We start from the raw sequence: 13,608 nt of genomic DNA, 5'->3' as shown, positions 1-13,608 counted from the left end.
AAAACGCACCAAAAAAAAAAAAAAAAAAAAAAAAAGATGAACATAAGGTAAGCCCAATGCATTGCAGTATGTCGCTTTGGCTGACGTCTAAGATCCGCCCTCACTCAGATATGCAGTAGGAAAAAGGAGAACTTTAACAGCCTTTTCAGTTATCACATCATTCTTGTGGGATACTACACCAAAACTCAACAAGGGGTCTTTTTTTTTCCTGTATTCATGATGGAACACAGGAAAGACAGAGAGAGAGAGCAGAGTCCCCTCCTCAGGACTCGGATTTCAGGCTGGTCGGGCGGGGATTCGAACCAACTTGCCATGGAGACTCTGCTTCTCATAAGCAATAGCGCGGTGCCGCGGAGACGGCCTAACACGTGACCATTTCTTGAAGGCTGGTTGTGGTGCAGACCCTCCGAGCATCAGTGAGCACTCACATTCATCAGACGCGAGACGGTGAGAGGAAAGAAGGCAAGTCCCACCCAAGTGTTATGGAAATTGTTTGACCCTGACACCCCAAGAGAGGGGTGAGGGGACTTCAGAATATACTTCGGTTACTGCACTCTGAGACAACTTCAAAACATTCATGAAAAAAAGAGGGGGGACATCTCGGACCAGCAGATGGTATAGTGGTTATGTTGTCCGACTCCTGCTGACCTCAGTTCAAGTCTCAGGCCCGGTGGCTTCAGGATCATGCCGGGTGCATGTGCATGTGCACCCAGGATCCTGAGAGGAGAAGAGATTGCCACGTGGCCATTCCCTCTGGGAAGTGACTTCTCACTTTCCTTTCCACTGTCTCTGTCTCTCCCTAGTGAGCACATAGGACCTTTGGCAAAAACCTAAAAATAAAATAAGTATGAGTTTATCTGGAGTGAAACAAGCTTGAAATCACACATTTATTTTTTTGAGAGGTTTATGCTATAGGTTGCATGTGCTCACCAGAAAGACAGAGAGATAGAGAGACAGAAAGTGAGAAATCACCCCCCAGGGGGGATGGCCACACCGCAATCCCTTCTCCTCCATTCTCCTCTCGGGATCTTGGGCATACACGCATACGCGCCCGGCGTGAGTTTAAGCCACCAAGTCCAGGACTCCAGTTGAGGTCAACTACCTGGGAGTCCAGCGACATAGCCATTACGCCAACTGCTGGTCCCAAAATCACACATATTTTTCCATGATATGTGTTTTCCACGAATTTTTGGAAGGTCTCTTGGACACTGAAACTGCAGATTTAGATCCCAAACACCCTCTGACACTGAGCTAGAAGAGAAAAATCACAGACCCGAGGCCGGCAGCCCACAAGAGCGCCCAGGGCCCCTGCTCCAGTGTCTTCACTCTACAAACAAAACTGTGGCCCAGAGAGACACTTGTCCCAAGATGTCTGCAGAGCAGTCTCAGGAGTCACCTGCTCCACACGGGGAGAGAAAAGAGGAGCAAGAAAATGAGGGGAAAGGAGAGAGAGACACACAGAGAGAGAGAGAGAGAGAGAGAGGGATTGATTCAGAAGCAGCGTAAGACTCTGGGCTGGCAGACTGGGCCCGCCCCCGCCCCGAGGGTTTCCTGTGATGATTATCCAACTTGCCGATTTTTTTCAGGCCCTTCTTTTCATGAGAAAGCCCTTTTTGCACCTGCGTTTGACCAAACCCTTACCATGAACAGTTTCACCATCAGTCGGCATGAGAAAACCAGGAAACCAAATTAAATCAAAGGCGGTCCCAGTGGCCTAGCAGCAAATGGAGCCAGGGCCCACGTGACTGAACATGTGGTTTGAGTCCCAGGCCCAGCATTTTGAAAATCACACCAGGTACATGTGGGTATGTACCCCACAATCCGACAAGATAGAGACATGGAGAAGGGACTGAGGTGTGACCATGCCCGATCACGGGTGCTTGCTCCTTCTCCCTCTCTCTCTCTCTCTGTCTCTGGTGAGCACAGGTGCCCTCTGACAATTAAAAAAAAAAATCAAATCAATAAAACAATACTTATCCTTTCTTTCTTTCTTTCTTTCTTTATTTATTTATTAATGGTTTTTGCCATAGGATATGTGTACTCACTAGAGAGACAGAGAGAGGAGAGAGAATAAATGAGAAATCACACCCCCTAGGAAGGCAGTCCCAGGGCACCCCCCTCTGCCCGAGCACGGCACGACTCCCTCCTAGGGAGGTTGGTCAAATTGCAATCCCTTTTCCTCCTAGGATTGTGGACATGCACGCACCCATACCTGGCGTGATTTTTCAAGCGACCAAGTCTAGGACTCAAACTGCGGTCAGCCATGTGGGAATTCAGCACTTTAACCACCACACCACCTGCTGGCCTCAGAACTCCTTATCCTTTGAAGAGGAGAGATAGCAGGGCTGGGGGTGGCATATTTGTAATACAACTGGACCCACGTGGAAAAGGTCCTGGGTTCACTTCCCAGGTTAGGCCTCCATGGTTTGGGTCAGCAAGACTAGGGTTGGATCAGGGCATGAAGACCAGTTGAAGGTGCCTAGCTCGCTCGCTTTCTCTCTCTCTTAAATAATAAACTTTTAAAAAGAGGAGCAATAAAAGAATTAAATACTTGACAACAAAAATAATAATAGCTAATATTTATGAAGCACTTACCACGTGCATACTCATTCATTTGTTCACTCATTCACTTTTCCTTTCTCTTACTATTTGTCATGCACCGACTACACGCCCTGCGTGGTCCTTGGTACCTGATGGTGAAAACGCACACACACGGGCTGCTATTTTCAACGTGTCACCCTCAAAATACATGTGACAGAGTACGGAGACCTAATCCAATGACGGGATTAAGAGGTCGCCCCTTGGGCAGTGATTAGGATGCAGGTCACCAAGGTGGGGCCCTGTGACTGCAACTCCTGCAGCTTTCTAAGGAAGAGAACCAAAGCAGAGACACGAGACGCGGATGCGGATGCGGACATGAATGCAGACACGCACACAGACACGCGTGCTCTTGCTCTGCTCGAGCTCTTGCCACGTGACAGCTCCATCGTGTGTGTGTGTGCCCTTGACCTCTGACCTCCTACTCCATGAGCTAACTAAACCTCTGCTCTTCCTCAATTTCCCAAACTCGGGCATTCTGGCTGGTCACGAGGCAGCAGACCATATGTGTCTAAGTGTCTGCAGCCATCTGGCGGGGAAGCTCTGTGGACACCCCCACACCCTGAGCGGCATCTGGGGCATGAGAGGAGCTTGCTGAGGTCCCGGAATGAGGGAGGGAGGGTGCCTGCAACCCAAGGCTCAGTCTGCGGCAGGGGGCTTCCCAGCAGGGCGCTGCACTGGTTGCAGAACGTGGCTGTCGGGCAGCCTGACCCGCTCAAGTGCACTCACCTAAATTTGTGCCCCCTGCAGCCCAGCACGAGGACCGAGAGCCACCGTCCTCATTTGCCCTTCTTTTACCGAACGGCCACCAGGCACCAGGCCTTGGATCCCACAGCAGTGACGTCCCACGGCAAGTGGACAGGGAACGGAGTTTAGGAGGTGGCTGGGTCCTGGATGGGCCTCATGGTGGTGGCAGTGCGAGTGATGAGGATGACAGTGAAAGAGACTCCCATCACCTACAGAGGCCCTGAGATCAAATCTAAAGCCGGAGGGCATTCCATTCCGCCTCTTATTTTTAAAATACTGCATTAGGGGAACGGGGGGAACGGAGTTGAAGAAAGCCAGGTTTACGGCACTGAAGCTTCCTCCTCTGTAAGCGTCCACCATGGGGAGGAGGAGAAGGGAGAAGGGGGACGGACTGGTTTTCTCTCTACAAAGGGGGTTGGAAGGGGAGGAAGAGCCTGTCTGGCCATGCACGGGTCAGCAGCTGTCTGCTCTGGGGCTGGAGGAAGGCAGTCCCAGGGCACCACCCTCTGCCCAGGCACGGCACGACTCAGACAGCTCCCCCACCACTGCAGACCCCCATGCTATTTCTGCTCCCACTCACCTCGGCGAGGAGCTTTCCGTTCTCGAGCAACTGTTCCTGAAAACCCCATGCCCAGAAAAAAGGCACGAGACTAGGATTCAGACGGTCTCAGCTCTAGACGAGCCACTCCCTTCCTGGGCCTCTGTCTCCCCGTCTCCACCCAAGCACAGATTCCTAAGAGATTGATCTAAAAGCACTTTACTGTCACTAACTAAAGCAGCAGTCACGTTTTTAGGCAGCATATCTCAGGAGGGACGAATGACCTGGTTTATACAGGGGAAGCTCAAAAAGTTCGTGGAAGAATGGAATTAAAGTACTTTTTGAAGTCCGCAGATAGTATTTTCATAATACATATTTGCCATGAACTTTTTGAAGGCTCCAGCATATTCTCCTGTTTCTATCAATTCAATGAGTTTTTCAAGTTTTTCAATTCTGCAATATTAAAAATGCCAGTGGCCCTGTCACCCAGTCACCTCCCTGGGTGCCCTCCGCTGTCCCCAAGTGGACGTCCCCTCCCATCTGACCAGGAGGAACTCAGGTATTTCACCAATTCCACAGGTCATGTGAGTTTATCATAAGGTAAAAAGCTTTTAAAAATCAGATCACTGGGACCAGCAGTTAGCGTAATGGCTATGTCGCTGAACTCCCATGTACTCGACCACAGTTCGAGTCCCAGACCCAGTGGCTTAAACTCACGCCAGGCGCATGTGCATGCATGCCCAAGATCCTGAGAGAAGGGATTGCGGCATGGCCACCCACCCTGGGGGGTGATTTCTCGCTTTCTATCTCTCTGTCTCTCTCTGTCTTTCGGGTGAGTGCACGCGCTCTATAGCAAAACCCTCTCAAAAAAAAAAAAAATCAGACCACTTAGAAAAAATAGTAAAATAAGCCATGGCACTGGGTATAACCTCAGCTGTCCGCAGGGGGCCACCGGGTAACGGGGGATGAACCTGAACTTGACTTTGGAGTCACGCAGACGCAGGATCTGCTACTTTCCAGATGTGGAAACTGTGGGCGTGTTACTAACCTTTCTAAGCCCCTGAATAATCTCCTCCATAAGATGAGAATAGGAGTGCCCACCTGAGGGCTGCCGGGAGGAGGAGGGGACAGCACGCGTGTAGAGCCCTGGCCCACAGCGAGCGCTCAGTGAATGTCGGTGTCGTGGCTCTAGTGCCGGTCCCTGCAGACATCTCAAAGGCCACCCGTAATCCACGCAAACATACAGAGGGTCAAAAATAGGTGCTGTACAACCTGCCTTTTTATTTCTTTAAGAACTGTTTATTTAATTTTTTAATCAGGACTATTTTTAATTTGCTATAGAGCACATGCACTCACCAGAGAGAGACAGAGTGTCGGGGAGAGAGAAAGTGAGAAAGCAAGTCGCCAGGTCCAGGACTTGAACCGCAGTCAGCCATGTGAGAGTCTAGCAGCTCCACCACCATGCCACCTGCTGGCCCTGACCTGCTATTGTTAACTGAGCAATATATCAACAATATTTCTTTATGTTGCCAGAAGGCACATGCTCTCACCAGGAGGGGAGAGAGAGGAGAGGGACCCGCTGACAGTATGGTCACCCTGTAACCCTTTTTCTTCCATTTCTCCGTCCTGTCAGGATTTCAGGCAGGCACACACATGTGCCTGGCATGTTTTCCAAGCTTCCCGGGGCCTGAATTCAGATTTCTATCAGCCATGGGGGGGTCCCGCTCCCCACGCACAGCACTTAACCACCTGCTACAAGGCCAGCCCTCAGAGGTAGGTGCCCACTCGCATCATCTCTTTGGGTATTGTAAAGCATCCTGAGACTGCATTTCATTACATCCATCCCGTAGTGCTAAATACCTAGCTTCTTCCTAAAAGCTTCTGCCAATTCAAATGGTGTAGTTAGTATCTGTGTGCTCTGGAATGTGATCATTTTCTTAAGGTCTTCCCCAGATGTTTTCTAGATTGGCTGAGGTCAAAGGTTATGGACTCTGGTCAGTCTGAGGCTTTCCTGAAATGTTTGCTTTTTCTCTGGATGTGTGTGTAACTTTTTCCCTCGAAAGCAATGAGGATTTGTTTTGCCTTTTGTTTGTTTATTTGTTTTTGTTTTTTAGTTTATTTCTGAGACCAGCAGAGGATGTAATGGTTATGTCGTTGGACTCCCACATGGCCAACTGCAGTTCCAGTCCTGGATGGACCTGGTGGCTTGCAATTCACGCCGGGCACATGTGTGTGCATGCCCAACATCCTGAGAGGAAAATGGAGAAGGGATTGAGGTATGGCCATACCCCCTGTAGGGTGACTTCTTACTTTCTATCTCTCTATCTCTCTCTGTGAGCACACACGCCCCATGCAAAAACCTCTCTTTAAAAAATGTTCATTTCTTCCATGGGAAAAGAAACAGACAGCACCCAGCAGGGTCCTCAGGCTGTGATCCACCGCCAGTCTCAGACAACTTGGATTATGGACACGCATTCTGTGCCCGGCATATACAGGGACGCCTGAGGACACAAGCCCAGAACCCCCCGCCCCCATGGCTTCAGCATCAGCGACCATCATCACTGCTGCACCTCCACAGGGGGCCTCTTACTGTGGGATTACCGTCCCCACTGCCCGCCCAGCTCTCTGCCCCACCCTGCAAGTTTTGAGCTTGCCCATCGCCAGCCAGGCCCAGCTGGTCACACAGATGTGGTTATCCCAGAGCCTGTACTTTCATGGGTGACTTTCCTTATCTGGGGAGTCTTTTTTTAAGAGAGATTTTTGTTATAAGGCATTTTCGTGAGCCATAGACACAGAGAGAGACAGAAAGTGAGAAATCACCGCCCAGGGGGATAGTCATGCCTCAATCCTTTCTCCTCCATTCTCCTTACAGGATCCTGGGCACATGCACATGTGCCCAGTGTGCGTTTCAAGTCACTGGGTCCAGGACTCGAACCGTGGCCGACTATGTGGAAGTCCAGCAATGTAAACATTACGCCATCTGCTAGTCCCATGGGGGTCACTCTTAACCCCGATTTGACCTCAGTCCCTGCGGTTCTGCTGAGCTACGGGCATGGCCACCTGGTTGGCCATCGCGTTTGTTGGCTTAGCCCAGATTTAGTTCCCTAATTATGCCAATCCTTTGAGGACTCAAAGCAAACACTGCGTTTACACCGAATGCCCACCTCTGCGGAAACCTCCACACCGGTGGGGCGGTGTCTGGCTCCAGGCTACGTGCTAACAGAGAGCCATCTCCAGTTTGCAAACACGTCGACATGCTCTATGACGTGCACTGCTCAAAGCAATCCTGGGGCTTTTATTATCATCAACAATTATTTTTATTTCTGCTTTACAAAGGGAGGAACTGAAACAGAAAGCCAGACCCGAGCTGCCCACTACTGTCACCTAGTGACTTGGCCGGGATCTTCTCCCGACTAAGCCGCGCTCCCTCTGGCCGCAGCCTCCCCTCCTTGGTGAGAACGGGAGAATCCTGTGGCCCATGGTTAGTGGATGGTGGCTGCCCTCTCCCCACCACGTGACGGTGAACGCAGGGTCAGACAGAGGTGGGGCTTGGTGTGTGGGGAGGGGTGGAGACAGAGAGACTGGAAGAGAAATTTGCCCTGGGGCCCCCCGGATTCTGACTTTACCCCAGTCTGATGATAAACTTTAAAGGGCTCCATATTCTGCTCAAGGGCTGCTCGCCAAGGCAGAGGGCACTCAGATGCCTACGCTCTGCGGCGGGTGCTTTCAGACACGGGACCGGCTGCGTGATTATTTATAGCCTGGCATTTCCTAAATCCGGGTCGCGGGGGCCGGGGGGGAGAAGCCAGTCGTAACGACAAGTGCTGGATGACCAAAAGCCAGCAGAAGAATCAGCAAATCTGGTTTTGTGGGAGAGGGGGTAAAGGCGGAAGCCACTCGTTCACTCCCGGAGTGGGGAAAGCCACTCGTTCACCCCCGAAAGCAGAGGTTCAGGCTGTGGCAGCTCCAGCTGGCTCCTTGCACCCCCCGTCATGGACCTGCCCTTTCTGGAAAGGCCTGTCTTTCCACAGTGAAGCCATCTGCAGCTCCTCAGGGGGCTGCCCGAGGCTGGATTAATGCCCCTAACCGCTATCAACTCTGCAGTGGGCTGCAGGTCCATCAGGCGCATGGGACCCACGTGTCCCCAAGTGCAATGACCTGAAGGTCGTCTGGAGTAGAATCCCTCCTCCAATGTCCCCTGGCAGGGCTGGCCCACCCCCCACACCTTCCAGAGGGGGTCCTCCTCACCCCACGACCCCCACTCCATTCTGCCACCAGCTCCATTCTGTGAACTCCCATACGGGTGCCCTCCAGTCCCTGGGGGGCAGAGGCAGCACACGACCTGGTAGGCTGGAGTGTCCCAAGCCTCAGTGCACCTGCACAGCGAGGAGACCTCTCCCTCCTGAGGCAGCGGGGAGGACGCCCACGCCGCGGCACCTGTGCACTGAACATGGCTCCGTGCCCCGCCAAGGCGGCCGCTGTGATTACAGTCCTTGTTACGATTGTGACCGAGCAGACTTTCAGCCTGTCCGCGTTGCTGATGTTTTTCTTGTGGAGACTCTGAGCAAACACCCCAGGACAGAGGCACCAGTAATCCCCGCTCGCCTGGGTACATTAGTAGCCACCCCTCCCCAGGTAAGTGAGGATGCTTGCTGCTCCTTGGGCCGCCGTAAATGGAAACCTTTATGACCGGGCGGCCAGACGGGGCCCAGCAGCACGTCCTGACGGCCTGCCTCTGGGCCAATAGCTCCTGTGACTAACCTACGTGTAGCTGTCCCACTAGCTCCGAATCACTTAACCCAAAAGTCTTTGTTCTGTCTGCACAATTATGAGAGACTTGGCCAATATAAATCACACACAAAACAGGCTGGCCATGTAGCCTAGTGGTTATGGAAGCTGGCTCCTACATGGCCGATGATGTGGTTCAAATCCCAGTCCCACGGCTTGAAAACCATGCTAGGTGCATGTGCGTGCATGTCCAGAACCCTAAGAGGATGGGCAATGGAGGAGAAGGGATTGTAGCAGGCCCAGCCCAGCAGGGAGAGCTTTCTCCCTCTCCCTCTCTCTCCTGACAAGTGCACACGCCCTCTGGTGAAAATAAAAATGTTTGAACACACAAAATTGATAACATTTTAAATCATATTAAATAAATAAATAGCGGTTCTAACTTTTTTCCTCCTGAAAAAGATGGTCATGGTATCAAGTCATTGTCCCCATAGCATTTTCCTTTGGCTGAATCCTGGTGATGCTTGCTTATACCACTTTAGGGCATTTCAAAAATAATTATTTTACTATACTGGGTCTTAGAAGAGTCATGACGTATTTTTTCATGATTTTCTATGCAAAAGATGTGCCATGACTTCCCGACGACCCGCCAGTCTCTGCGTGCTGTGTTTGTGCATCGTGTAGTCACTGGGGCTGTCTCCCCTGTAAAGTGGAGGCCCTCCAGAAGCAGAGCGTGCAGCGTCGCCAGCAGAGGCCATCAGTTACGACCTTTACACACATTAGGCGCTCGCTGACACCTGCCAGGCGGCCACGCGTGCACGCCTGCAGAGAATGAACGGGTGGAAGCTTTCCCTCGGCACCCTGCTGCGTGTCGGGGAAGAAATGCGTGCGGTTAGGAGCGACTGGTTCCTGGCAAACCCGCGCTGGCTGCCAGGCACCACTGTTTTCCCTCACCAGTCGTAAGCCATCTGCTTCGTGCTCGGTTGTGAACTCTGCTCAGGAACTTGGCCTGGGGAGTCTGCTTTCTTGAGAAGCAGAGAACGTGCCAGTCTCCAGCTTTCTCTCCAACCGGCCACGACCCGGCCGACATTCCCAGCAGTGTCGACTACGCCCGGGTCCGACAGGAGCGACTCACCTGTGCCACACCTGAGCACGGAAAGCTGTGCGCTGATGGCGGCTGGGGTTCAGGGGGGCCGTCCAGTGGAGCATGTATTCATAAATCACATGCACGTACAGCCCACAGGTCACATGTGTGTACTATTCATGAATCACATGTGTGTACTATTCGTGAATCACACGCATGTGCTATTCATAAACCATGTGTGTGCTATTCACAAATTGCATACATGTACTATTCGTAAATCACACACATGTACTATTCAAAAATCACATGCATGTACCATTCTACCAATACAGTATGCGCATTCCAAAACACATAGTAAGACTGACATTTTTTAAAGGATGAGACTGAAAAATCTAGATACACAGAATTGTTTTTAATTTGCTAGAGGGCACACGCACTTACGAGAGAGAGAGAGAGGGAGTGAGAAAATACCCCCCAGTGGGGCATGGTCACACCACAGTCCCTTCTCCATTTCTCTATCCTGTCAGGATTTGGGGCATGCACACATATGCAGCCAGAGTGTTTTTCAAGCTGCCGGGGCCAGGGTTCCAACCGCTCACTTAGCATTGTGAGATCCAGCTTCCTTAACCACCAGACCAGAAGGCCGGCCCCATACATAGAAGTTTTTTTTTTTGGAGAGATTTTCACTGTAGGGCGCGTGCGCTCACCAGACAGACAGAGAGAGACATAGAGACAGAAAGTGAGAAATCACCCCCCCCGGGGGGATGGTCACACCGCAATCCCTTCTCCTCCATTCTCCTCTCGGGATCTTGGGCACGCACGCACACACGCCCGGCGTGAGTTTTTTAAGCCACCGGGTCCGGGACACGAACCGTGGTTGACTACGTGGGAGTCCAGCGACATAGCCATTACGCTAACTGCTGGTTCCCATACATAGAAGTTTTAAAGTTCTTCTTCTCACACAAGTTCTTGCACACTGCAGGGTCCATGGCCCCACCTCAGGCCTGCAGGATCAGCGCTTACAATCAGGATGACGAGCTACTCGCCCAGAAGCCAGGGACGGTTTTTGGCCTTCAGAGCCACTGCCGGCCCCGTAACCCTCCAGGGACTTCACAAACATCACCATAGGTCACAAGTGGAGCTGCCAAGGCTGGATCTGTGCCCTGCATTGGGCATGTGGTAAGAGCCAGGGCAGTGGAGGGCAGTTGGGCGTGAGCTCGCTCCTGCCGCCGGCTGATCCCGGGCCCCCATGCATGCCTTCTCCCGGGCACCTGGCTGAGTTCCTCCGACCCTCGTGGCTCATCTGTGAGACGGAAGGGCTAACGCCCACCTTGCAGGCTTTGTGACCGGGAAAGGAGGCACCGTGTGCACCTGTGGCTGCCCACAGCTGTCTCTGCTCACATCTGGTGAGGGTCCTTTATTTAGAGGAAGGGTCCGTAGGAAATGAGGCTGCTCTGATCTTCCTAGGAGCTGAGGGAAGCTGTTTTCTTCCAGCCAGTCGCTGAAGCTCTAATTACTCAGAGGTGCTGGAAGGGGCAGTCAGGGGGAGAGAAATGGCCGGTGGAGATAAGAGAGGGTGTGGAGTTAATGAGCAATGAAAGCAGGCCCAGCTCAGGGAGGGACAGACATATTCGCTCACCTTTCCCGCCCTCCACTTTCTCTCCAGTGAAGCAATCTTCGTATCAGAGAGGCTTTTTTTTTTTTAATGTGGCTTTATGTATTTTTTAAAATATTATGCAATGTTTAGGACATACAAAAAGGGCAAAGAAAGATGTAACACAGGAACCTGCCACGCGGGTCAAGAGACGGAACACCGGAGACGTGTCCTGCCCTGTCACCTCCTCGTAGGCGATACTGGGCATTGGTCTGTCCCGCTCCACACACGTCTACCTTGATAACGCGTGCACGTCCCTAGGCTGCTGGCTGTATCATTTCGGGGTGTTTTCCCCTTTCCTCCATTGCCAAAGAGCATGTACGCTCGCCAAAGAGAGACAGAGATGGGGGAGAGGGAGAAAGCAACCCCCCTAGGGCGGGCCACACTGCCATCCCTCCTCCTCCACTTCTCCGTCCCACTGGGGCGTGGGGTGTGCACATACACACGCTCCCAGCATGTTCCTGCAGCCACAGTGGCTGGAACTCAAACCGCGGCTGGCCATGTGGGATCTGGTTTCTTTAACCACTAGGCTACGGAGTCAGCGTGTTTATACATTTTAAACTTTAAACATGTGCCATTATTGGGTTGGCTCTATGGTTATACACTGCTCTAGGGAGGCCAGATTCCACATGGCAACCACAGTCGGAGTCGCCAATCGGCCTGAGCACGCCGGCCATGTGAGCGCCGGGGATCTGACTGGCTGGAGAACGGGAGGAAGCGCATCCAGGCATAGCCGGACTCCATGGCTCCTGTCTCTTTCTCCCCCATTCACCCACAGGAACACGCTGTACCGTGAATAACGGGAGAAGGGAGCCAGTCCTTTTTTTTTCCCCCCTAAAAAAGTCATCATTGTTACTACTTTGGTTCTTTAACTCAAGCAACATTTTTTAAAGTTATGTTTTAACTTTGCCATAAGGCACATGTGCTCATGAGAGAGAGGAAAAGAGAAGAAAAGTGAGAAAGCAAGGCACCTGGTCCGGGACTCAAACCATGGTCGGCTATGTGGGAGCCAGCACCTTAACCACCATGCCATCTGCTGGCCCGAGACACTCCACTAATCCTCCATTGCCATTGCTGGTTGGTTGCAAAACCTCTCCAGCTCTGTGCCCCAGAACTGGCCTTCACATCCACCTCCACTTTAACCCCACCTGCCACAGCGCACTCTGCCTGTGCCCTGACATCCCAGCTGGAGGGGCTGGCCCTCGACACCCACTGTCCAGAGGAGGACCTTTGCTGCTGCGACCCACTCTGGGCCTGGGGTCTCTGGTGGCAGCTGCCGCTGGGCGCCCACCCTGAGGCTGGAGCTGAGCCTCACCGAGAACCACCCACCAGGTGTGAGCTCAGCACCAAACACAGCCACTGCTTTCTGCAGGTGCACGTTGTGGATGGAGTGCTGGGATCTCACCTCGCCCGGTCCTGCCCGATTAATAGTCCTAGCACCTCTTAATGGTGCTCATTGGTCCTTCAAAGTCCCAGTTAAAGAGGCTTGGCAACCTGGGGCTCTCAGCTAGGGGAGAGTGTTCCATGCCCCAGAAGGGCAAGGCCACTCCAGGGCCTCTCAGTGTTCTCACTATACCAGCAATCCGGCTCTCTATCCTCCCTCCTTAAACCGCTTGGCAATTGTTCCTTTCTTTGCATAAGATTGCTCTAGGCAGCCCTTTATCTCACTGCTCGTGACCCCACCAGGGCCAGCCTCCTTCCTCTGGGTCTGAACTATGCACTATGAGAGCCTCGAGCCGAACCTTCCTCCCAGAGCCTCCCAGGCCAGGCTGCCCTCTCGCCACTGCAGGGCGAGTCTCAGAGGCAGCCTGTGCCTCCTCTCCCAGTTCAACACCTGCCCCATTCCTGCACCTGGTGCCCCCCTCCACACCCTCCCAGAAGAGGCCTACCGTATCTCCCCAGCACACTCCCACCCTGTGCGGCCGTGCCAGGAGGTCCACCAGTGCCAGAGCAAGTCCCTTCCTGAGTAGGAAACTTTCTTTTCCGGTTACAGTATAAGAATAAACGGTTTCACTGTCACTCGTTAGCAAATACCAAAAGGTGAAGAAGACATTCACCCCACCCAGAATCTGCCCACCTTGCAGGAAATACCGCTGACTTCTGATGCATTTCCTTATAATCCTCTTTTCTTTGCATGTGAATAACAGGGTTTTGTTTTTTTTTTCCAAAATTGGAATTGTACGATGTATACTATTTTGTATTCTGCATTTTATTCAAGCCTCGCCACAACAATAAACACACTGTCCTTCTTGTCTTTGTCCA

The sequence above is a fragment of the Tupaia chinensis genome, unplaced genomic scaffold, assembly GCF_000334495.1.
Source record: "Tupaia chinensis unplaced genomic scaffold, TupChi_1.0 Scaffold000061_1, whole genome shotgun sequence".
NCBI lineage: Eukaryota > Metazoa > Chordata > Mammalia > Scandentia > Tupaiidae > Tupaia > Tupaia belangeri.
The sequence above is the reverse complement of the archived record's forward strand: the minus strand, read 5'-3'. Positions refer to the sequence as shown.